This window comes from Taudactylus pleione, unplaced genomic scaffold (assembly GCF_031769625.1).
Source record: "Taudactylus pleione unplaced genomic scaffold, aTauple2 ptg000154l, whole genome shotgun sequence".
In the NCBI taxonomy this organism is placed as follows: domain Eukaryota; kingdom Metazoa; phylum Chordata; class Amphibia; order Anura; family Myobatrachidae; genus Taudactylus; species Taudactylus pleione.
Genome location: NW_028284556.1, coordinates 22,826,524 through 22,853,095, shown reverse-complemented (window position 1 = coordinate 22,853,095; position 26,572 = coordinate 22,826,524).

The following is a 26,572-nucleotide window of genomic DNA, read 5'->3' as shown; positions in this document are numbered from 1 at the left end:
TAAGTAGGTGTACATATAATTCTGCATCAATCCCACATATACCATGTGCAGTGTGTAAGACACGATACAGTCTGTAAGCAGGTGTACATATAATTCTGCATCAGGCCCACATATACCATGTGCAGTGTGTAAGACATAATACAGTCTGTAAGCAGGTGTACATATAATTCTGCATCAGGCCCACATAACCATGTGCAGTGTGTAAGACACGATACAGTCTGTAAGTAGGTGTACATATAATTCTGCATCAGGCCCACATATACCATGTGCAGTGTGTAAGACACAATACAGTCTGTAAGCACGGTACATATAATTCTGCATCAGGCCCACATATACCACGCGCAGTGTGCAAGACACAATACAGTCTGTAAGCAGGTGTACATATAATTCTGCATCAGGCCCACATATACCATGTGCAGTGTGTAAGACACAATACAGTCTGTAAGTAGGTGTACATATAATTGTGCATCAGGCCCACATATACCATGTGCAGTGTGTAAGACAAGATACAGTCTGTAAGCAGGTGTACATATAATTCTGCATCAGGCCCACATATACCATGGGCAGTGTGTAAAACACGATACAGTCTGTAAGCAGGTGTACATATAACTCAGCATAATGCCCACATATACCATGTGCAGTGTGTAAGACACAATACAGTCTGTAAGTAGGTGTAAATATAATTCTGCATCAGGCCCACATATACCATGTGCAGTGTGTAAGACACGATACAGTATGTAAGCATGTGTACATATAATTCTGCATCAGGCCCACATATACCATGTGCAGTGTGTAAGACACAATACAGTCTGTAAGCAGGTGTACATATAATTCTACATCAGGCCCACATATACCATGCACAGTGTGCAAGACACAATACAGTCTGTAAGCAGGTGTACATATAATTCTGCATCAGTCCCACATATACCATGTGCAGTGTGTAAGACACGTTACAGTCTGTAAGTAGGTGTACATATAATTGTGCATCAGGCCCACATAAAACATGTGTAGTGTGTAAGACACGATACAGTCTGTAAGCAGGTGTACATATAATTCTGCATCAGGCCCACATATACCATGTGCTGTGTGTAAAACTTGATACCATTTGTAAGTAGGTGTACATATAATTCTGCATCAGGCCCACATATACCATGTGCAGTGTGTAAGACACGATACAGTATGTAAGCAGGTGTAGATATAATTCTGCATCAGGCCCACATATACCATGTGCAGTGTGTAAGACACAATACAGTCTGTAAGCAGGTGTACATATAATTCTGCATCAGGCCAACATGTACCATGTGCAGTGTGTAAGACACGATACAGTCTGTAACATGGAGTACATATAATTCTGCATCAGGCCCACATATACCATGTGCAGTGTGTAAGACACGATACAGTCTGTAAGCAGGTTTACATATAATTCAGCATCAGGCCCACATATACAATGTGCAGTGTGTAAGACATGATACAGTCTGTAAGCAGGTGTACATATAATTCTGCAACAGGCCCATATATACCATGTGCAGTGTGTAAGACACGATAAAGTCTGTAAGCAGGTGTACATATAATTCTGCATCAGGCCCACATATACCAGTGCAGTGTGTAAAACACGATACTGCCTGAAAACAGGTGTACATATAATTCTGCATCAGGCCCACATATACCATGTGCAGTGAGTAAGACATGATACAGTATGTAAGCAGGTGTACATATAATTCTGCATCAGGCCCACATATACCATGCGCAGTGTGCAAGACACAATACAGTCTGTAAGCAGGTGTACATATAATTCTGCATCAGGCCCACATATACCATGTGCAGTGTGTAAGACACGATACAGTCTGTAAGTAGGTGTACATATAATTGTGCATCAGGCCCACATATACCATGTGCAGTGTGTACGACAAGATACAGTCTATAAGCAGGTGTACATATAATTCTGCATCAGGCCCACATATACCATGTGCAGTGTGTAAAACACGATACAGTCTGTAAGCAGGTGTACATATAATTCAGCATCAGGCCCACATATACCATGTGCAGTGTGTAAGACACGATAGAGTCTGTAAGCAGGTGTACATATAAGTCTGCATCAGGCCCACATATACCATGTGCAGTGTGTAAGACACGATACAGTCTATAAGCAGGTGTACATATAATTCTGCATCAGGCCCACATATACCATGTGCAGTGTGTAAAACATGATACAGTCTATAAGCAGGTGTACATATAATTCTGCATCAGACCCACATATACCATGTGCAGTGTGTAAGACACCATACAGTCTGTAAGCAGGTGTACATATAATTCTGCATCAGGCCCACATATACCATGTGCAGTGTGTAAAACTTGATACCATCTGTAAGTAGGTGTACATATAATTCTGCATCAGGCCCACATATACCATGTGCAGTGTGTAAGACATGATACAGTCTGTAAGTAGGTGTACATATAATTCTGCATCAGGCCCACATATACCATGTGCAGTGTGTAAGACACGATACAGTCTGTAAGTAGGTGTACATATAATTCTGCATCAGGCCCACATATACCATGTGCAGTGTGTAAGACACGATACAGTTAGTAAGCAGGTGTACATATAATTCTGCATCAGGCCCACATATACCATGTGCAGTGTGTAAAACACGATACAGTCTATAAGAAGGTGTACATATAATTCTGCATTAGGCCCACATATACCATGTGCAGTGTGTAAGACACCATACAGTCTGTAAGAAGGTGTACATATAATTGTGCATGAGGCCCACATATACCATGTGCAGTGTGTAAGACACGATACAGTCTATAAGCAGGTGTACATTTAATTCTGCATCAGGCCCACATATACCATGTTCAGTGTGTAAAACACGATACAGTCTCTAAGCAGGTGTACATATAATTCAGCATCAGGCCCACATATACCTTGTGCAGTGTGTAAGACACGATACAGTCTGTAAGTAGGTGTACATATAATTCTGCATCAGGCCCACATATACCATGTGCAGTGTGTAAGACACGATACAGTTAGTAAGCAGGTGTACATATAATTCTGCATCAGGCCCACATATACCATGTGCAGTGTGTAAAACACGATACAGTCTGAAAGCAGGTGTACATATAATCGTGCATCAGGCCCACATATACCATGTGCAGTGTGTAAAACACGATACAGTCTCTAAGCAGGTGTACATATAATTCAGCATCAGGCCCACATATACCATGTGCAGTGTGTAAGACACGATACAGTCTGTAAGTAGGTGTACATATAATTCGGCATCAGGCACACATATACCATGTGCAGTGTGTAAGACACGATACAGTTAGTAAGCAGGTGTACATATAATTCTGCATCAGGCCCACATATACCATGTGCAGTGTGTAAAACACGATACAGTCTGAAAGCAGGTGTACATATAATCGTGCATCAGGCCCACATATACCATGTGCAGTGTGTAAAACACGATACAATGTGTAAGCAGGTGTGCATATAATTCTGCATCAGGCCCACATATACCATGTGTAGTGTGTAAGACACGATACAGTCTGTAAGCAGGTGTCCATATAATTCTGCATCAGGCCCACATATACCATGTGCAGTGTTTAAGACACGATACAGTATGTAAGCAGGTGTGCATATAATTCTGCATCAGGCCCACATATACCATGTGCAGTGTGTTAGACACATTACAGTCTGTAAGCAGGTGTACATATAATTCTGCATCAGGCCCACATGTACCATGTGCAGTGTGTAAGACACGATACAGTCTGTAACAAGGTGTACATATAATTCTGCATCAGGCCCACATATACCATGTGCAGTGTGTAAAACACGATACAGTCTGTAAGCAGGTTTACATATAATTCAGCATCAGGCCCACATATACAATGTGCAGTGTGTAAGACACGATACAGTCTGTAAGCAGGTGTACATATAATTCTGCATCAGGCCCATATATACCATGTGCAGTGTGTAAAACATGATACAGTCTATAAGCAGGTGTACATATAATTCTGCATCAGACCCACATATACCATGTGCAGTGTGTAAGACACCATACAGTCTGTAAGCAGGTATTCATATAATTCTGCATCAGGCCCACATATACCATGTGCAGTGTGTAAAACTTGATACCATCTGTAAGTAGGTGTACATATAATTCTGCATCAGGCCCAAATATACCATGTGCAGTGTGTAAGACATGATACAGTCTGTAAGTAGGTGTACATATAATTCTGCATCAGGCCCACATATACCATGTGCAGTGTGTAAGACACGATACAGTCTGTAAGTAGGTGTACATATAATTCTGCATCAGGCCCACATATACCATGTGCAGTGTGTAAGACACGATACAGTTAGTAAGCAGGTGTACATATAATTCTGCATCAGGCCCACATATACCATGTGCAGTGTGTAAAACACGATACAGTCTATAAGAAGGTGTACATATAATTCTGCATTAGGCCCACATATACCATGTGCAGTGTGTAAGACACCATACAGTCTGTAAGAAGGTGTACATATAATTGTGCATGAGGCCCACATATACCATGTGCAGTGTGTAAGACACGATACAGTCTATAAGCAGGTGTACATATAATTCTGCAACAGGCCCACATATACCATGTTCAGTGTGTAAAACACGATACAGTCTCTAAGCAGGTGTACATATAATTCAGCATCAGGCCCACATATACCATGTGCAGTGTGTAAGACACGATACAGTCTGTAAGTAGGTGTACATATAATTCTGCATCAGGCCCACATATACCATGTGCAGTGTGTAAGACACGATACAGTTAGTAAGCAGGTGTACATATAATTCTGCATCAGGCCCACATATACCATGTGCAGTGTGTAAAACACGATACAGTCTGAAAGCAGGTGTACATATAATCGTGCATCAGGCCCACATATACCATGTGCAGTGTGTAAAACACGATACAATGTGTAAGCAGGTGTGCATATAATTCTGCATCAGGCCCACATATACCATGTGTAGTGTGTAAGACACGATACAGTCTGTAAGCAGGTGTCCATATAATTCTGCATCAGGCCCACATATACCATGTGCAGTGTTTAAGACACGATACAGTATGTAAGCAGGTGTGCATATAATTCTGCATCAGGCCCACATATACCATGTGCAGTGTGTTAGACACATTACAGTCTGTAAGCAGGTGTACATATAATTCTGCATCAGGCCCACATGTACCATGTGCAGTGTGTAAGACACGATACAGTCTGTAACAAGGTGTACATATAATTCTGCATCAGGCCCACATATACCATGTGCAGTGTGTAAAACACGATACAGTCTGTAAGCAGGTTTACATATAATTCAGCATCAGGCCCACATATACAATGTGCAGTGTGTAAGACACGATACAGTCTGTAAGCAGGTGTACATATAATTCTGCATCAGGCCCATATATACCATGCACAGTGTGCAAGACACAATACAGTCTGTAAGCAGGTGTACATATAATTCTGCATCAGTCCCACATATACCATGTGCAGTGTGTAAGACACGATACAGTCTGTAAGTAGGTGTACATATAATTGTGCATCAGGCCCACATAAAACATGTGTAGTGTGTAAGACACGATACAGTCTGTAAGCAGGTGTACATATAATTCTGCATCAGGCCCACATATACCATGTGCTGTGTGTAAAACACGATACAGTCTATAAGAAGGTGTACATATAATTGTGCATGAGGCCCACATATACCATGTGCAGTGTGTAAGACACCATACAGTCTATAAGCAGGTGTACATATAATTCTGCATCAGGCCCACATATACCATGTGCAGTGTGTAAAACACGATACAGTCTGAAAGCAGGTGTACATATAATCGTGCATCAGGCCCACATATACCATGTGCAGTGTGTAAAACACGATACAGTCTCTAAGCAGGTGTACATATAATTCAGCATCAGGCCCACATATACCATGTGCAGTGTGTAAGACACGATACAGTCTGTAAGTAGGTGTACATATAATTCTGCATCAGGCCCACATATACCATGTGCAGTGTGTAAGACACGATACAGTTAGTAAGCAGGTGTACATATAATTCTGCATCAGGCCCACATATACCATGTGCAGTGTGTAAAACACGATACAGTCTGAAAGCAGGTGTACATATAATCGTGCATCAGGCCCACATATACCATGTGCAGTGTGTAAAACACGATACAATGTGTAAGCAGGTGTGCATATAATTCTGCATCAGGCCCACATATACCATGTGTAGTGTGTAAGACACGATACAGTCTGTAAGCAGGTGTCCATATAATTCTGCATCAGGCCCACATATACCATGTGCAGTGTTTAAGACACGATACAGTATGTAAGCAGGTGTGCATATAATTCTGCATCAGGCCCACATATACCATGTGCAGTGTGTTAGACACATTACAGTCTGTAAGCAGGTGTACATATAATTCTGCATCAGGCCCACATGTACCATGTGCAGTGTGTAAGACACGATACAGTCTGTAACAAGGTGTACATATAATTCTGCATCAGGCCCACATATACCATGTGCAGTGTGTAAAACACGATACAGTCTGTAAGCAGGTTTACATATAATTCAGCATCAGGCCCACATATACAATGTGCAGTGTGTAAGATACGATACAGTCTGTAAGCAGGTGTACATATAATTCTGCATCAGGCCCATATATACCATGTGCAGTGTGTAAAACATGATACAGTCTATAAGCAGGTGTACATATAATTCTGCATCAGACCCACATATACCATGTGCAGTGTGTAAGACACCATACAGTCTGTAAGCAGGTATACATATAATTCTGCATCAGGCCCACATATACCATGTGCAGTGTGTAAAACTTGATACCATCTGTAAGTAGGTGTACATATAATTCTGCATCAGGCCCAAATATACCATGTGCAGTGTGTAAGACATGATGCAGTCTGTAAGTAGGTGTACATATAATTCTGCATCAGGCCCACATATACCATGTGCAGTGTGTAAGACACGATACAGTCTGTAAGTAGGTGTACATATAATTCTGCATCAGGCCCACATATACCATGTGCAGTGTGTAAGACACGATACAGTTAGTAAGCAGGTGTACATATAATTCTGCATCAGGCCCACATATACCATGTGCAGTGTGTAAAACACGATACAGTCTATAAGAAGGTGTACATATAATTCTGCATTAGGCCCACATATACCATGTGCAGTGTGTAAGACACCATACAGTCTGTAAGAAGGTGTACATATAATTGTGCATGAGGCCCACATATACCATGTGCAGTGTGTAAGACACGATACAGTCTATAAGCAGGTGTACATATAATTCTGCATCAGGCCCACATATACCATGTTCAGTGTGTAAAACACGATACAGTCTCTAAGCAGTTGTACATATAATTCAGCATCAGGCCCACATATACCATGTGCAGTGTGTAAGACACGATACAGTCTGTAAGTAGGTGTACATATAATTCTGCATCAGGCCCACATATACCATGTGCAGTGTGTAAGACACGATACAGTTAGTAAGCAGGTGTACATATAATTCTGCATCAGGCCCACATATACCATGTGCAGTGTGTAAAACACGATACAGTCTGAAAGCAGGTGTACATATAATCGTGCATCAGGCCCACATATACCATGTGCAGTGTGTAAAACACGATACAATGTGTAAGCAGGTGTGCATATAATTCTGCATCAGGCCCACATATACCTTGTGTAGTGTGTAAGACACGATACAGTCTGTAAGCAGGTGTCCATATAATTCTGCATCAGGCCCACATATACCATGTGCAGTGTTTAAGACACGATACAGTATGTAAGCAGGTGTGCATATAATTCTGCATCAGGCCCACATATACCATGTGCAGTGTGTTAGACACATTACAGTCTGTAAGCAGGTGTACATATAATTCTGCATCAGGCCCACATGTACCATGTGCAGTGTGTAAGACACGATACAGTCTGTAACAAGGTGTACATATAATTCTGCATCAGGCCCACATATACCATGTGCAGTGTGTAAAACACGATACAGTCTGTAAGCAGGTTTACATATAATTCAGCATCAGGCCCACATATACAATGTGCAGTGTGTAAGACATGATACAGTCTGTAAGCAGGTGTACATATAATTCTGCATCAGGCCCATATATACCATGCACAGTGTGCAAGACACAATACAGTCTGTAAGCAGGTGTACATATAATTCTGCATCAGTCCCACATATACCATGTGCAGTGTGTAAGACACGATACAGTCTGTAAGTAGGTGTACATATAATTGTGCATCAGGCCCACATAAAACATGTGTAGTGTGTAAGACACGATACAGTCTGTAAGCAGGTGTACATATAATTCTGCATCAGGCCCACATATACCATGTGCTGTGTGTAAAACACGATACAGTCTATAAGAAGGTGTACATATAATTCTGCATTAGGCCGACATATACCATGTGCAGTGTGTAAGACACCATACAGTCTGTAAGAAGGTGTACATATAATTGTGCATGAGGCCCACATATACCATGTGCAGTGTGTAAGACACGATACAGTCTATAAGCAGGTGTACATATAATTCTGCATCAGGCCCACATATACCATGTGCAGTGTGTAAAACACGATACAGTCTGTAAGCAGGTGTACATATAATTCAGCATCAGGCCCACATATACCATGTGCAGTGTGTAAGACACGATACCGTCTGTAAGTAGGTGTACATATAATTCTGCATCAGGCCCACATATACCATGTGCAGTGTGTAAGACACGATACAGTTAGTAAGCAGGTGTACATATAATTCTGCATCAGGCCCACATATACCATGTGCAGTGTGTAAAACATGATACCATCTGTAAGAAGGTGTACATATAATTCTGCATCAGGCCCACATATACCATGTGCAGTGTGTTAGACACGATATAGTCTGTAAGTAGGTGTAAATATAATTCTGCATCCGCCCCACATATGCCATGTGCAGTGTGTAAAACACCATATAGTCTGTAAGTAGGTGTACATATAATTCTGCATCAATCCCACATATACCATGTGCAGTGTGTAAGACACGATACAGTCTGTAAGCAGGTGTACATATAATTCTGCATCAGGCCCACATATACCATGTGCAGTGTGTAAGACATAATACAGTCTGTAAGCAGGTGTACATATAATTCTGCATCAGGCCCACATAACCATGTGCAGTGTGTAAGACACAATACAGTCTGTAAGTAGGTGTACATATAATTCTGCATCAGGCCCACATATACCATGTGCAGTGTGTAAGACACAATACAGTCTGTAAGCACGGTACATATAATTCTGCATCAGGCCCACATATACCACGCGCAGTGTGCAAGACACAATACAGTCTGTAAGCAGGTGTACATATAATTCTGCATCAGGCCCACATATACCATGTGCATTGTGTAAGACACAATACAGTCTGTAAGTAGGTGTACATATAATTGTGCATCAGGCCCACATATACCATGTGCAGTGTGTAAGACAAGATACAGTCTGTAAGCAGGTGTACATATAATTCTGCATCAGGCCCACATATACCATGGGCAGTGTGTAAAACACGATACAGTCTGTAAGCAGGTGTACATATAATTCAGCATAATGCCCACATATACCATGTGCAGTGTGTAAGACACAATACAGTTTGTAAGTAGGTGTAAATATAATTCTGCATCAGGCCCACATATACCATGTGCAGTGTGTAAGACACGATACAGTATGTAAGCAGGTGTACATATAATTCTGCATCAGGCCCACATATACCATGTGCAGTGTGTAAGACACAATACAGTCTGTAAGCAGGTGTACATATAATTCTACATCAGGCCCACATATACCATGCACAGTGTGCAAGACACAATACAGTCTGTAAGCAGGTGTACATATAATTCTGCATCAGTCCCACATATACCATGTGCAGTGTGTAAGACACTATACAGTCTGTAAGTAGGTGTACATATAATTGTGCATCAGGCCCACATAAAACATGTGTAGTGTGTAAGACACGATACAGTCTGTAAGCAGGTGTACATATAATTCTGCATCAGGCCCACATATACCATGTGCTGTGTGTAAAACTTGATACCATTTGTAAGTAGGTGTACATATAATTCTGCATCAGGCCCACATATACCATGTGCAGTGTGTAAGACACGATACAGTATGTAAGCAGGTGTACATATAATTCTGCATCAGGCCCACATATACCATGTGCAGTGTGTAAGACACAATACAGTCTGTAAGCAGGTGTACATATAATTCTGCATCAGGCCAACATGTACCATGTGCAGTGTGTAAGACACGATACAGTCTGTAACATGGAGTACATATAATTCTGCATCAGGCCCACATATACCATGTGCAGTGTGTAAGACACGATACAGTCTGTAAGCAGGTTTACATATAATTCAGCATCAGGCCCACATATACAATGTGCAGTGTGTAAGACATGATACAGTCTGTAAGCAGGTGTACATATAATTCTGCAACAGGCCCATATATACCATGTGCAGTGAGTAAGACACGATAAAGTCTGTAAGCAGGTGTACATATAATTCTGCATCAGGCCCACATATACCAGTGCAGTGTGTAAAACACGATACTGCCTGAAAACAGGTGTACATATAATTCTGCATCAGGCCCACATATACCATGTGCAGTGAGTAAGACATGATACAGTATGTAAGCAGGTGTACATATAATTCTGCATCAGGCCCACATATACCATGCGCAGTGTGCAAGACACAATACAGTCTGTAAGCAGGTGTACATATAATTCTGCATCAGGCCCACATATACCATGTGCAGTGTGTAAGACACGATACAGTCTGTAAGTAGGTGTACATATAATTGTGCATCAGGCCCACATATACCATGTGCAGTGTGTACGACACGATACAGTCTATAAGCAGGTGTACATATAATTCTGCATCAGGCCCACATATACCATGTGCAGTGTGTAAAACACGATACAGTCTGTAAGCAGGTGTACATATAATTCAGCATCAGGCCCACATATACCATGTGCAGTGTGTAAGACACGATAGAGTCTGTAAGCAGGTGTACATATAAGTCTGCATCAGGCCCACATATACCATGTGCAGTGTGTAAGACACGATACAGTTAGTAAGCAGGTGTACATATAATTCTGCATCAGGCCCACATATACCATGTGCAGTGTGTAAAACATGATACAGTCTATAAGCAGGTGTACATATAATTCTGCATCAGACCCACATATACCATGTGCAGTGTGTAAGACACCATACAGTCTGTAAGCAGGTGTACATATAATTCTGCATCAGGCCCACATATACCATGTGCAGTGTGTAAAACTTGATACCATCTGTAAGTAGGTGTACATATAATTCTGCATCAGGCCCACATATACCATGTGCAGTGTGTAAGACATGATACAGTCTGTAAGTAGGTGTACATATAATTCTGCATCAGGCCCACATATACCATGTGCAGTGTGTAAGACACGATACAGTCTGTAAGTAGGTGTACATATAATTCTGCATCAGGCCCACATATACCATGTGCAGTGTGTAAGACACGATACAGTTAGTAAGCAGGTGTACATATAATTCTGCATCAGGCCCACATATACCATGTGCAGTGTGTAAAACACGATACAGTCTATAAGAAAGTGTACATATAATTCTGCATAAGGCCCACATATACCATGTGCAGTGTGTAAGACACCATACAGTCTGTAAGAAGGTGTACATATAATTGTGCATGAGGCCCACATATACCATGTGCAGTGTGTAAGACACGATACAGTCTCTAAGCAGGTGTACATATAATTCTGCATCAGGCCCACATATACCATGTTCAGTGTGTAAAACACGATACAGTCTCTAAGCAGGTGTACATATAATTCAGCATCAGGCCCACATATACCATGTGCAGTGTGTAAGACACGATACAGTCTGTAAGTAGGTGTACATATAATTCTGCATCAGGCCCACATATACCATGTGCAGTGTGTAAGACACGATACAGTTAGTAAGCAGGTGTACATATAATTCTGCATCAGGCCCACATATACCATGTGCAGTGTGTAAAACACGATACAGTCTGAAAGCAGGTGTACATATAATCGTGCATCAGGCCCACATATACCATGTGCAGTGTGTAAAACACGATACAATGTGTAAGCAGGTGTGCATATAATTCTGCATCAGGCCCACATATACCATGTGTAGTGTGTAAGACACGATACAGTCTGTAAGCAGGTGTCCATATAATTCTGCATCAGGCCCACATATACCATGTGCAGTGTTTAAGACACGATACAGTATGTAAGCAGGTGTGCATATAATTCTGCATCAGGCCCACATATACCATGTGCAGTGTGTTAGACACATTACAGTCTGTAAGCAGGTGTACATATAATTCTGCATCAGGCCCACATGTACCATGTGCAGTGTGTAAGACACGATACAGTCTGTAACAAGGTGTACATATAATTCTGCATCAGGCCCACATATACCATGTGCAGTGTGTAAAACACGATACAGTCTGTAAGCAGGTTTACATATAATTCAGCATCAGGCCCACATATACAATGTGCAGTGTGTAAGACACGATACAGTCTGTAAGCAGGTGTACATATAATTCTGCATCAGGCCCATATATACCATGTGCAGTGTGTAAGACAAGATACAGTCTGTAAGTAGGTGTAGATATAATTCTGCATCAGGCCCACATATACCATGTGCAGTGTGTTAGACACAATACAGTCTGTAAGCAGGTGTACATATAATTCTGCATCAGGCCCACATGTACCATGTGCAGTGTGTAAGACACGATACTGTCTGTAAGCAGGTGTACATATAATTCTGCATCAGGCCCACATATACCATGTGCAGTGTGTAAGACACAATACAGTCTGTAAGCAGGTGTACATATAATTCTGCATCAGGCCCACATGTACCATGTGCAGTGTGTAAGACACGATACAGTCTGTAAGCAGGTGTACATATAATTCTGCATCAGGCCCACATATACCATGTGCAGTGTGTAAAACACGATACAGTCTGTAAGCAGGTTTACATATAATTCAGCATCAGGCCCACATATACAATGTGCAGTTTGTAAGACACAATATAGTCTGTAAGCAGGTGTACATATAATTCTGCATCAGGCCCATGTATACCATGTGCAGTGTGTAAGACACGATAAAGTCTGTAAGCAGGTGTACATATAATTCTGCATTAGGCCCACATATACCATGCGCAGTGTGCAAGACACAATACAGTCTGTAAGCAGGTGTACATATAATTCTACATCAGGCCCACATATACCATGTGCAGTGTGTAAGACACGATACAGTCTGTAAGTAGGTGTACATATAATTGTGCATCAGGCCCACATATACCATGTGCAGTGTGTAAGACACGATACAGTCTATAAGCAGGTGTACATATAATTCTGCATCAGGCCCACATATACCATGTGCAGTGTGTAAAACACGATACAGTCTGTAAGCAGGTGTACATATAATTCAGCATCAGGCCCAAATATACCATGTGCAGTGTGTAAAACTTGATACCATCTGTAAGTAGGTGTACATATAATTCTGCATCAGGCCCACATATACCATGTGCAGTGTGTAAGACACGATAAAACCTGTAAGCAGGTGTACATATAATTCTGCATCAGGCCCACATATACCATGTGCAGTGTGTAAGACACGATACAGTATGTAAGCAGGTGTACATATAATTCTGCATCAGGCCCACATATACCATGTGCAGTGTGTAAGACACAATACAGTCTGTAAGCAGGTGTACATATAATTCTGCATCAGGCCCACATGTACCATGTGCAGTGTGTAAGACACGATACAGTCTGTAACAAGGTGTACATATAATTCTGCATCAGGCCCACATATACCATGTGCAGTGTGTAAAACACGATACAGTCTGTAAGCAGGTTTACATATAATTCAGCATCAGGCCCACATATACAATGTGCAGTGTGTAAGACACGATACAGTCTGTAAGGAAGTGTACATATAATTCTGCAACAGGCCCATATATACCATGTGCAGTGTGTAAGACACGATAAAGTCTGTAAGCAGGTGTACATATAATTCTGCATCAGGCCCACATATACCAGTGCAGTGTGTAAAACACGATACTGTCTGAAAACAGGTGTACATATAATTCTGCATCAGGCCCACATATACCATGTGCAGTGAGTAAGACATGATACAGTATGTAAGCAGGTGTACATATAATTCTGCATCAGGCCCACATATACCATGCGCAGTGTGCAAGACACAATACAGTCTGTAAGCAGGTGTACATATAATATTGCATCAGGCCCACATATACCATGTGCAGTGTGTAAGACACGATACAGTCTGTAAGTAGGTGTACATATAATTGTGCATCAGGCCCACATATACCATGTGCAGTGTGTACGACACGATACAGTCTATAAGCAGGTGTACATATAATTCTGCATCAGGCCCACATATACCATGTGCAGTGTGTAAAACACGATACAGTCTGTAAGCAGGTGTACATATAATTCAGCATCAGGCCCACATATACCATGTGCAGTGTGTAAGACACGATACAGTCTGTAAGCAGGTGTACATATAATTCTGCATCAGGCCCACATATACCATGTGCAGTGTGTAAGACACGATACAGTTAGTAAGCAGGTGTACATATAATTCTGCATCAGGCCCACATATACCATGTGCAGTGTGTAAAACATGATACAGTCTATAAGCAGGTGTACATATAATTCTGCATCAGACCCACATATACCATGTGCAGTGTGTAAGACACCATACAGTCTGTAAGCAGGTGTACATATAATTCTGCATCAGGCCCACATATACCTTGTGCAGTGTGTAAAACTTGATACCATCTGTAAGTAGGTGTACATATAATTCTGCTTCAGGCCCACATATACCATGTGCAGTGTGTAAGACATGATACAGTCTGTAAGTAGGTGTACATATAATTCTGCATCAGGCCCACATATACCATGTGCAGTGTGTAAGACACGATACAGTCTGTAAGTAGGTGTACATATAATTCTGCATCAGGCCCACATATACCATGTGCAGTGTGTAAGACACGATACAGTTAGTAAGCAGGTGTACATATAATTCTGCATCAGGCCCACATATACCATGTGCAGTGTGTAAAACACGATACAGTCTATAAGAAGGTGTACATATAATTCTGCATTAGGCCCACATATACCATGTGCAGTGTGTAAGACACCATACAGTCTGTAAGAAGGTGTACATATAATTGTGCATGAGGCCCACATATACCATGTGCAGTGTGTAAGACACGATACAGTCTATAAGCAGGTGTACATATAATTCTGCATCAGGCCCACATATACCATGTGCAGTGTGTAAAACACGATACAGTCTGTAAGCAGGTGTACATATAATTCAGCATCAGGCCCACATATACCATGTGCAGTGTGTAAGACACGATACAGTCTGTAAGTAGGTGTACATATAATTCTGCATCAGGCCCACATATACCATGTGCAGTGTGTAAGACACGATACAGTTAGTAAGCAGGTGTACATATAATTCTGCATCAGGCCCACATATACCATGTGCAGTGTGTAAAACATGATACCATCTGTAAGAAGGTGTACATATAATTCTGCATCAGGCCCACATATACCATGTGCAGTGTGTTAGACACGATATAGTCTGTAAGTAGGTGTAAATATAATTCTGCATCAGCCCCACATATGCCATGTGCAGTGTGTAAAACACCATATAGTCTGTAAGTAGGTGTACATATAATTCTGCATCAATCCCACATATACCATGTGCAGTGTGTAAGACACGATACAGTCTGTAAGCAGGTGTACATATAATTCTGCATCAGGCCCACATATACCATGTGCAGTGTGTAAGACATAATACAGTCTGTAAGCAGGTGTACATATAATTCTGCATCAGGCCCACATAACCATGTGCAGTGTGTAAGACACGATACAGTCTGTAAGAAGGTGTACATATAATTCTGCATCAGGCCCACATATACCATGTGCAGTGTGTTAGACACGATATAGTCTGTAAGTAGGTGTAAATATAATTCTGCATCAGCCCCACATATGCCATGTGCAGTGTGTAAAACACCATATAGTCTGTAAGTAGGTGTACATATAATTCTGCATCAATCCCACATATACCATGTGCAGTGTGTAAGACACGATACAGTCTGTAAGCAGGTGTACATATAATTCTGCATCAGGCCCACATATACCATGTGCAGTGTGTAAGACATAATACAGTCTGTAAGCAGGTGTACATATAATTCTGCATCAGGCCCACATAACCATGTGCAGTGTGTAAGACACGATACAGTCTGTAAGTAGGTGTACATATAATTCTGCATCAGGCCCACATATACCATGTGCAGTGTGTAAGACACAATACAGTCTGTAAGCACGGTACATATAATTCTGCATCAGGCCCACATATACCACGCGCAGTGTGCAAGACACAATACAGTCTGTAAGCAGGTGTACATATAATTCTGCATCAGGCCCACATATACCATGTGCAGTGTGTAAGACACAATACAGTCTGTAAGTAGGTGTACATATAATTGTGCATCAGGCCCACATATACCATGTGCAGTGTGTAAGACAAGATACAGTCTGTAAGCAGGTGTACATATAATTCTGCATCAGGCCCACATATACCATGGGTAGTGTGTAAAACACGATACAGTCTGTAAGCAGGTGTACATATAATTCAGCATAATGCCCACATATACCATGTGCAGTGTGTAAGACACAATACAGTCTGTAAGTAGGTGTAAATATAATTCTGCATCAGGCCCACATATACCATGTGCAGTGTGTAAGACACGATACAGTATGTAAGCAGGTGTACATATAATTCTGCATCAGGCCCACATATACCATGTGCAGTGTGTAAGACACAATACAGTCTGTAAGCAGGTGTACATATAATTCTACATCAGGCCCACATATACCATGCACAGTGTGCAAGACACAATACAGTCTGTAAGCAGGTGTACATATAATTCTGCATCAGTCCCACATATACCATGTGCAGTGTGTAAGACACGATACAGTCTGTAAGTAGGTGTACATATAATTGTGCATCAGGCCCACATAAAACATGTGTAGTGTGTAAGACACGATACAGTCTGTAAGCAGGTGTACATATAATTCTGCATCAGGCCCACATATACCATGTGCTGTGTGTAAAACTTGATACCATTTGTAAGTAGGTGTACATATAATTCTGCATCAGGCCCACATATACCATGTGCAGTGTGTAAGACACGATACAATCTGTAAGCAGGTGTACATATAATTCTGCATCAGGCCCACATATACCATGTGCAGTGTGTAAGACACGATACAGTATGTAAGCAGGTGTACATATAATTCTGCATCAGGCCCACATATACCATGAGCAGTGTGTAAGACACAATACAGTCTGTAAGCAGGTGTACATATAATTCTGCATCAGGCCAACATGTACCATGTGCAGTGTGTAAGACACGATACAGTCTGTAACAAGGAGTACATATAATTCTGCATCAGGTCCACATATACCATGTGCAGTGTGTAAGACACGATACAGTCTGTAAGCAGGTTTACATATAATTCAGCATCAGGCCCACATATACAATGTGCAGTGTGTAAGACATGATACAGTCTGTAAGCAGGTGTACATATAATTCTGCTACAGGCCCATATATACCATGTGCAGTGTGTAAGACACGATAAAGTCTGTAAGCAGGTGTACATATAATTCTGCATCAGGCCCACATATACCAGTGCAGTGTGTAAAACACGATACTGCCTGAAAACAGGTGTACATATAATTCTGCATCAGGCCCACATATACCATGTGCAGTGAGTAAGACATGATACAGTATGTAAGCAGGTGTACATATAATTCTGCATCAGGCCCACATATACCATGCGCAGTGTGCAAGACACAATACAGTCTGTAAGCAGGTGTACATATAATTCTGCATCAGGCCCACATATACCATGTGCAGTGTGTAAGACACGATACAGTCTGTAAGTAGGTGTACATATAATTGTGCATCAGGCCCACATATACCATGTGCAGTGTGTACGACACGATACAGTCTATAAGCAGGTGTACATATAATTCTGCATCAGGCCCACATATACCATGTGCAGTGTGTAAAACACGATACAGTCTGTAAGCAGGTGTACATATAATTCAGCATCAGGCCCACATATACCATGTGCAGTGTGTAAGACACGATAGAGTCTGTAAGCAGGTGTACATATAAGTCTGCATCAGGCCCACATATACCATGTGCAGTGTGTAAGACACGATACAGTTAGTAAGCAGGTGTACATATAATTCTGCATCAGGCCCACATATACCATGTGCAGTGTGTAAAACATGATACAGTCTATAAGCAGGTGTACATATAATTCTGCATCAGACCCACATATACCATGTGCAGTGTGTAAGACACCATACAGTCTGTAAGCAGGTGTACATATAATTCTGCATCAGGCCCACATATACCATGTGCAGTGTGTAAAACTTGATACCATCTGTAAGTAGGTGTACATATAATTCTGCATCAGGCCCACATATACCATGTGCAGTGTGTAAGACATGATACAGTCTGTAAGTAGGTGTACATATAATTCTGCATCAGGCCCACATATACCATGTGCAGTGTGTAAGACACGATACAGTCTGTAAGTAGGTGTACATATAATTCTGCATCAGGCCCACATATACCATGTGCAGTGTGTAAGACACGATACAGTTAGTAAGCAGGTGTACATATAATTCTGCATCAGGCCCACATATACCATGTGCAGTGTGTAAAACACGATACAGTCTATAAGAAGGTGTACATGTAATTCTGCATTAGGCCCACATATACCATGTGCAGTGTGTAAGACACCATACAGTCTGTAAGAAGGTGTACATATAATTGTGCATGAGGCCCACATATACCATGTGCAGTGTGTAAGACACGATACAGTCTATAAGCAGGTGTACATATAATTCTGCATCAGGCCCACATATACCATGTTCAGTGTGTAAAACACGATACAGTCTCTAAGCAGGTGTACATATAATTCAGCATCAGGCCCACATATACCATGTGCAGTGTGTAAGACACGATACAGTCTGTAAGTAGGTGTACATATAATTCTGCATCAGGCCCACATATACCATGTGCAGTGTGTAAGACACGATACAGTTAGTTAGCAGGTGTACATATAATTCTGCATCAGGCCCACATATACCATGTGCACTGTGTAAAACACGATACAGTCTGAAAGCAGGTGTACATATAATCGTGCATCAGGCCCACATATACCATGTGCAGTGTGTAAAACACGATACAATGTGTAAGCATGTGTGCATATAATTCTGCATCAGGCCCACATATACCATGTGTAGTGTGTAAGACACGATACAGTCTGTAAGCAGGTGTCCATATAATTCTGCATCAGGCCCACATATACCATGTGCAGTGTGTAAGACACGATACAGTCTGTAAGTAGGTGTACATATAATTGTGCATCAGGCCCACATAAACCATGTGTAGTGTGTATGACACGATACAGTCTGTAAGCAGGTGTACATATAATTCTGCATCAGGCCCACATATACCATGTGCTGTGTGTAAAACACGATACAGTCTGTAAGCAGGTGTACATATAATTCAGCATCAGGCCCACATATACCATGTGCAGTGTGTAAGAAGCGATACAGTCTGTAAGCAGGTGTACATATAATTCTGCATCAGGCCCACATATACCATGTGCAGTGTTTAAGACACGATACAGTATGTAAGCAGGTGTGCATATAATTCTGCATCAGGCCCACATATACCATGTGCAGTGTGTTAGACACATTACAGTCTGTAAGCAGGTGTACATATAATTCTGCATCAGGCCCACATGTACCATGTGCAGTGTGTAAGACACGATACAGTCTGTAACAAGGTGTACATATAATTCTGCATCAGGCCCACATATACCATGTGCAGTGTGTAAAACACGATACAGTCTGTAAGCAGGTTTACATATAATTCAGCATCAGGCCCACATATACAATGTGCAGTGTGTAAGACACGATACAGTCTGTAAGCAGGTGTACATATAATTCTGCATCAGGCCCATATATACCATGTGCAGTGTGTAAGACAAGATACAGTCTGTAAGTAGGTGTAGATATAATTCTGCATCAGGCCCACATATACCATGTGCAGTGTGTTAGACACAATACAGTCTGTAAGCAGGTGTACATATAATTCTGCATCAGGCCCACATGTACCATGTGCAGTGTGTAAGACACGATACTGTCTGTAAGCAGGTGTACATATAATTCTGCATCAGGCCCACATATACCATGTGCAGTGTGTAAGACACAATACAGTCTGTAAGCAGGTGTACATATAATTCTGCATCAGGCCCACATGTACCATGTGCAGTGTGTAAGACACGATACAGTCTGTAAGCAGGTGTACATATAATTCTGCATCAGGCCCACATATACCATGTGCAGTGTGTAAAACACGATACAGTCTGTAAGCAGGTTTACATATAATTCAGCATCAGGCCCACATATACAATGTGCAGTGTGTAAGACACAATATAGTCTGTAAGCAGGTGTACATATAATTCTGCATCAGGCCCATGTATACCATGTGCAGTGTGTAAGACACGATAAAGTCTGTAAGCAGGTGTACATATAATTCTGCATTAGGCCCACATATACCATGCGCAGTGTGCAAGACACAATACAGTCTGTAAGGAGGTGTACATATAATTCTACATCAGGCCCACATATAACATGTGCAGTGTGTAAGACACGATACAGTCTGTAAGTAGGTGTACATATAATTGTGCATCAGGCCCACATATACCATGTGCAGTGTGTAAGACACGATACAGTCTATAAGCAGGTGTACATATAATTCTGCATCAGGCCCACATATACCATGTGCAGTGTGTAAAACACGATACAGTCTGTAAGCAGGTGTACATATAATTCAGCATCAGGCCCAAATATACCATGTGCAGTGTGTAAGACACGATACAGTCTGTAAGCAGGTGTACATATAATTCTGCATCAGGCCCACATATACCATGTGCAGTGTGTAAGACACGATACAGTTAGTAAGCAGGTGTACATATAATACTGCATCAGGCCCACATATACCATGTGCAGTGTGTAAAACATGATACAGTCTATAAGCAGGTGTACATATAATTCTGCAACAGACCCACATATACCATGTGCAGTGTGTAAGACACCATACAGTCTGTAAGCAGGTGTACATATAATTCTGCATCAGGCCCACATATACCATGTGCAGTGTGTAAAACTTGATACCATCTGTAAGTAGGTGTACATATAATTCTGCATCAGGCCCACATATACCAGTGCAGTGTGTAAAACACGATACTGCCTGAAAACAGGTGTACATATAATTCTGCATCAGGCCCACATATACCATGTGCAGTGAGTAAGACATGATACAGTATGTAAGCAGGTGTACATATAATTCTGCATCAGGCCCACATATACCATGCGCAGTGTGCAAGACACAATACAGTCTGTAAGCAGGTGTACATATAATTCTGCATCAGGCCCACATATACCATGTGCAGTGTGTAAGACACGATACAGTCTGTAAGTAGGTGTACATATAATTGTGCATCAGGCCCACATATACCATGTGCAGTGTGTACGACACGATACAGTCTATAAGCAGGTGTACATATAATTCTGCATCAGGCCCACATATACCATGTGCAGTGTGTAAAACACGATACAGTCTGTAAGCAGGTGTACATATAATTCAGCATCAGGCCCACATATACCATGTGCAGTGTGTAAGACACGATAGAGTCTGTAAGCAGGTGTACATATAAGTCTGCATCAGGCCCACATATACCATGTGCAGTGTGTAAGACACGATACAGTTAGTAAGCAGGTGTACATATAATTCTGCATCAGGCCCACATATACCATGTGCAGTGTGTAAAACATGATACAGTCTATAAGCAGGTGTACATATAATTCTGCATCAGACCCACATATACCATGTGCAGTGTGTAAGACACCATACAGTCTGTAAGCAGGTGTACATATAATTCTGCATCAGGCCCACATATACCATGTGCAGTGTGTAAAACTTGATACCATCTGTAAGTAGGTGTACATATAATTCTGCATCAGGCCCACATATACCATGTGCAGTGTGTAAGACATGATACAGTCTGTAAGTAGGTGTACATATAATTCTGCATCAGGCCCACATATACCATGTGCAGTGTGTAAGACACGATACAGTCTGTAAGTAGGTGTACATATAATTCTGCATCAGGCCCACATATACCATGTGCAGTGTGTAAGACACGATACAGTTAGTAAGCAGGTGTACATATAATTCTGCATCAGGCCCACATATACCATGTGCAGTGTGTAAAACACGATACAGTCTATAAGAAGGTGTACATGTAATTCTGCATTAGGCCCACATATACCATGTGCAGTGTGTAAGACACCATACAGTCTGTAAGAAGGTGTACATATAATTGTGCATGAGGCCCACATATACCATGTGCAGTGTGTAAGACACGATACAGTCTATAAGCAGGTGTACATATAATTCTGCATCAGGCCCACATATACCATGTTCAGTGTGTAAAACACGATACAGTCTCTAAGCAGGTGTACATATAATTCAGCATCAGGCCCACATATACCATGTGCAGTGTGTAAGACACGATACAGTCTGTAAGTAGGTGTACATATAATTCTGCATCAGGCCCACATATACCATGTGCAGTGTGTAAGACACGATACAGTTAGTTAGCAGGTGTACATATAATTCTGCATCAGGCCCACATATACCATGTGCACTGTGTAAAACACGATACAGTCTGAAAGCAGGTGTACATATAATCGTGCATCAGGCCCACATATACCATGTGCAGTGTGTAAAACACGATACAATGTGTAAGCATGTGTGCATATAATTCTGCATCAGGCCCACATATACCATGTGTAGTGTGTAAGACACGATACAGTCTGTAAGCAGGTGTCCATATAATTCTGCATCAGGCCCACATATACCATGTGCAGTGTGTAAGACACGATACAGTCTGTAAGTAGGTGTACATATAATTGTGCATCAGGCCCACATAAACCATGTGTAGTGTGTATGACACGATACAGTCTGTAAGCAGGTGTACATATAATTCTGCATCAGGCCCACATATACCATGTGCTGTGTGTAAAACACGATACAGTCTGTAAGCAGGTGTACATATAATTCAGCATCAGGCCCACATATACCATGTGCAGTGTGTAAGAAGCGATACAGTCTGTAAGCAGGTGTACATATAATTCTGCATCAGGCCCACATATACCATGTGCAGTGTTTAAGACACGATACAGTATGTAAGCAGGTGTGCATATAATTCTGCATCAGGCCCACATATACCATGTGCAGTGTGTTAGACACATTACAGTCTGTAAGCAGGTGTACATATAATTCTGCATCAGGCCCACATGTACCATGTGCAGTGTGTAAGACACGATACAGTCTGTAACAAGGTGTACATATAATTCTGCATCAGGCCCACATATACCATGTGCAGTGTGTAAAACACGATACAGTCTGTAAGCAGGTTTACATATAATTCAGCATCAGGCCCACATATACAATGTGCAGTGTGTAAGACACGATACAGTCTGTAAGCAGGTGTACATATAATTCTGCATCAGGCCCATATATACCATGTGCAGTGTGTAAGACAAGATACAGTCTGTAAGTAGGTGTAGATATAATTCTGCATCAGGCCCACATATACCATGTGCAGTGTGTTAGACACAATACAGTCTGTAAGCAGGTGTACATATAATTCTGCATCAGGCCCACATGTACCATGTGCAGTGTGTAAGACACGATACTGTCTGTAAGCAGGTGTACATATAATTCTGCATCAGGCCCACATATACCATGTGCAGTGTGTAAGACACAATACAGTCTGTAAGCAGGTGTACATATAATTCTGCATCAGGCCCACATGTACCATGTGCAGTGTGTAAGACACGATACAGTCTGTAAGCAGGTGTACATATAATTCTGCATCAGGCCCACATATACCATGTGCAGTGTGTAAAACACGATACAGTCTGTAAGCAGGTTTACATATAATTCAGCATCAGGCCCACATATACAATGTGCAGTGTGTAAGACACAATATAGTCTGTAAGCAGGTGTACATATAATTCTGCATCAGGCCCATGTATACCATGTGCAGTGTGTAAGACACGATAAAGTCTGTAAGCAGGTGTACATATAATTCTGCATTAGGCCCACATATACCATGCGCAGTGTGCAAGACACAATACAGTCTGTAAGGAGGTGTACATATAATTCTACATCAGGCCCACATATAACATGTGCAGTGTGTAAGACACGATACAGTCTGTAAGTAGGTGTACATATAATTGTGCATCAGGCCCACATATACCATGTGCAGTGTGTAAGACACGATACAGTCTATAAGCAGGTGTACATATAATTCTGCATCAGGCCCACATATACCATGTGCAGTGTGTAAAACACGATACAGTCTGTAAGCAGGTGTACATATAATTCAGCATCAGGCCCAAATATACCATGTGCAGTGTGTAAGACACGATACAGTCTGTAAGCAGGTGTACATATAATTCTGCATCAGGCCCACATATACCATGTGCAGTGTGTAAGACACGATACAGTTAGTAAGCAGGTGTACATATAATACTGCATCAGGCCCACATATACCATGTGCAGTGTGTAAAACATGATACAGTCTATAAGCAGGTGTACATATAATTCTGCAACAGACCCACATATACCATGTGCAGTGTGTAAGACACCATACAGTCTGTAAGCAGGTGTACATATAATTCTGCATCAGGCCCACATATACCATGTGCAGTGTGTAAAACTTGATACCATCTGTAAGTAGGTGTACATATAATTCTGCATCAGGCCCACATATACCATGTGCAGTGTGTAAGACACGATACAACCTGTAAGCAGGTGTACATATAATTCTGCATCAGGCCCACATATACCATGTGCAGTGTGTAAGACACGATACAGTATGTAAGCAGGTGTACATATAATTCTGCATCAGGCCCACATATACCATGTGCAGTGTGTAAGACACAATACAGTCTGTAAGCAGGTGTACATATAATTCTGCATCAGGCCCACATGTACCATGTGCAGTGTGTAAGACACGATACAGTCTGTAACAAGGTGTACATATAATTCTGCATCAGGCCCACATATACCATGTGCAGTGTGTAAAACACGATACAGTCTGTAAGCAGGTTTACATATAATTCAGCATCAGGCCCACATATACAATGTGCAGTGTGTAAGACACGATACAGTCTGTAAGCAAGTGTACATATAATTCTGCAACAGGCCCATATATACCATGTGCAGTGTGTAAGACACGATAAAGTCTGTAAGCAGGTGTACATATAATTCTGCATCAGGCCCACATATACCAGTGCAGTGTGTAAAACACGATACTGTCTGAAAACAGGTGTACATATAATTCTGCATCAGGCCCACATATACTATGTGCAGTGAGTAAGACATGATACAGTATGTAAGCAGGTGTACATATAATTCTGCATCAGGCCCACATATACCATGCGCAGTGTGCAAGACACAATACAGTCTGTAAGCAGGTGTACATATAATATTGCATCAGGCCCACATATACCATGTGCAGTGTGTAAGACACGATACAGTCTGTAAGTAGGTGTACATATAATTGTGCATCAGGCCCACATATACCATGTGCAGTGTGTACGACACGATACAGTCTATAAGCAGGTGTACATATAATTCTGCATCAGGCCCACATATACCATGTGCAGTGTGTAAAACACGATACAGTCTGTAAGCAGGTGTACATATAATTCAGCATCAGGCCCACATATACCATATGCAGTGTGTAAGACACGATACAGTCTGTAAGCAGGTGTACATATAATTCTGCATCAGGCCCACATATACCATGTGCAGTGTGTAAGACACGATACAGTTAGTAAGCAGGTGTACATATAATTCTGCATCAGGCCCACATATACCATGTGCAGTGTGTAAAACATGATACAGTCTATAAGCAGGTGTACATATAATTCTGCATCAGATCCACATATACCATGTGCAGTGTGTAAGACACCATACAGTCTGTAAGCAGGTGTACATATAATTCTGCATCAGGCCCACATATACCTTGTGCAGTGTGTAAAACTTGATACCATCTGTAAGTAGGTGTACATATAATTCTGCTTCAGGCCCACATATACCATGTGCAGTGTGTAAGACATGATACAGTCTGTAAGTAGGTGTACATATAATTCTGCATCAGGCCCACATATACCATGTGCAGTGTGTAAGACACGATACAGTCTGTAAGTAGGTGTACATATAA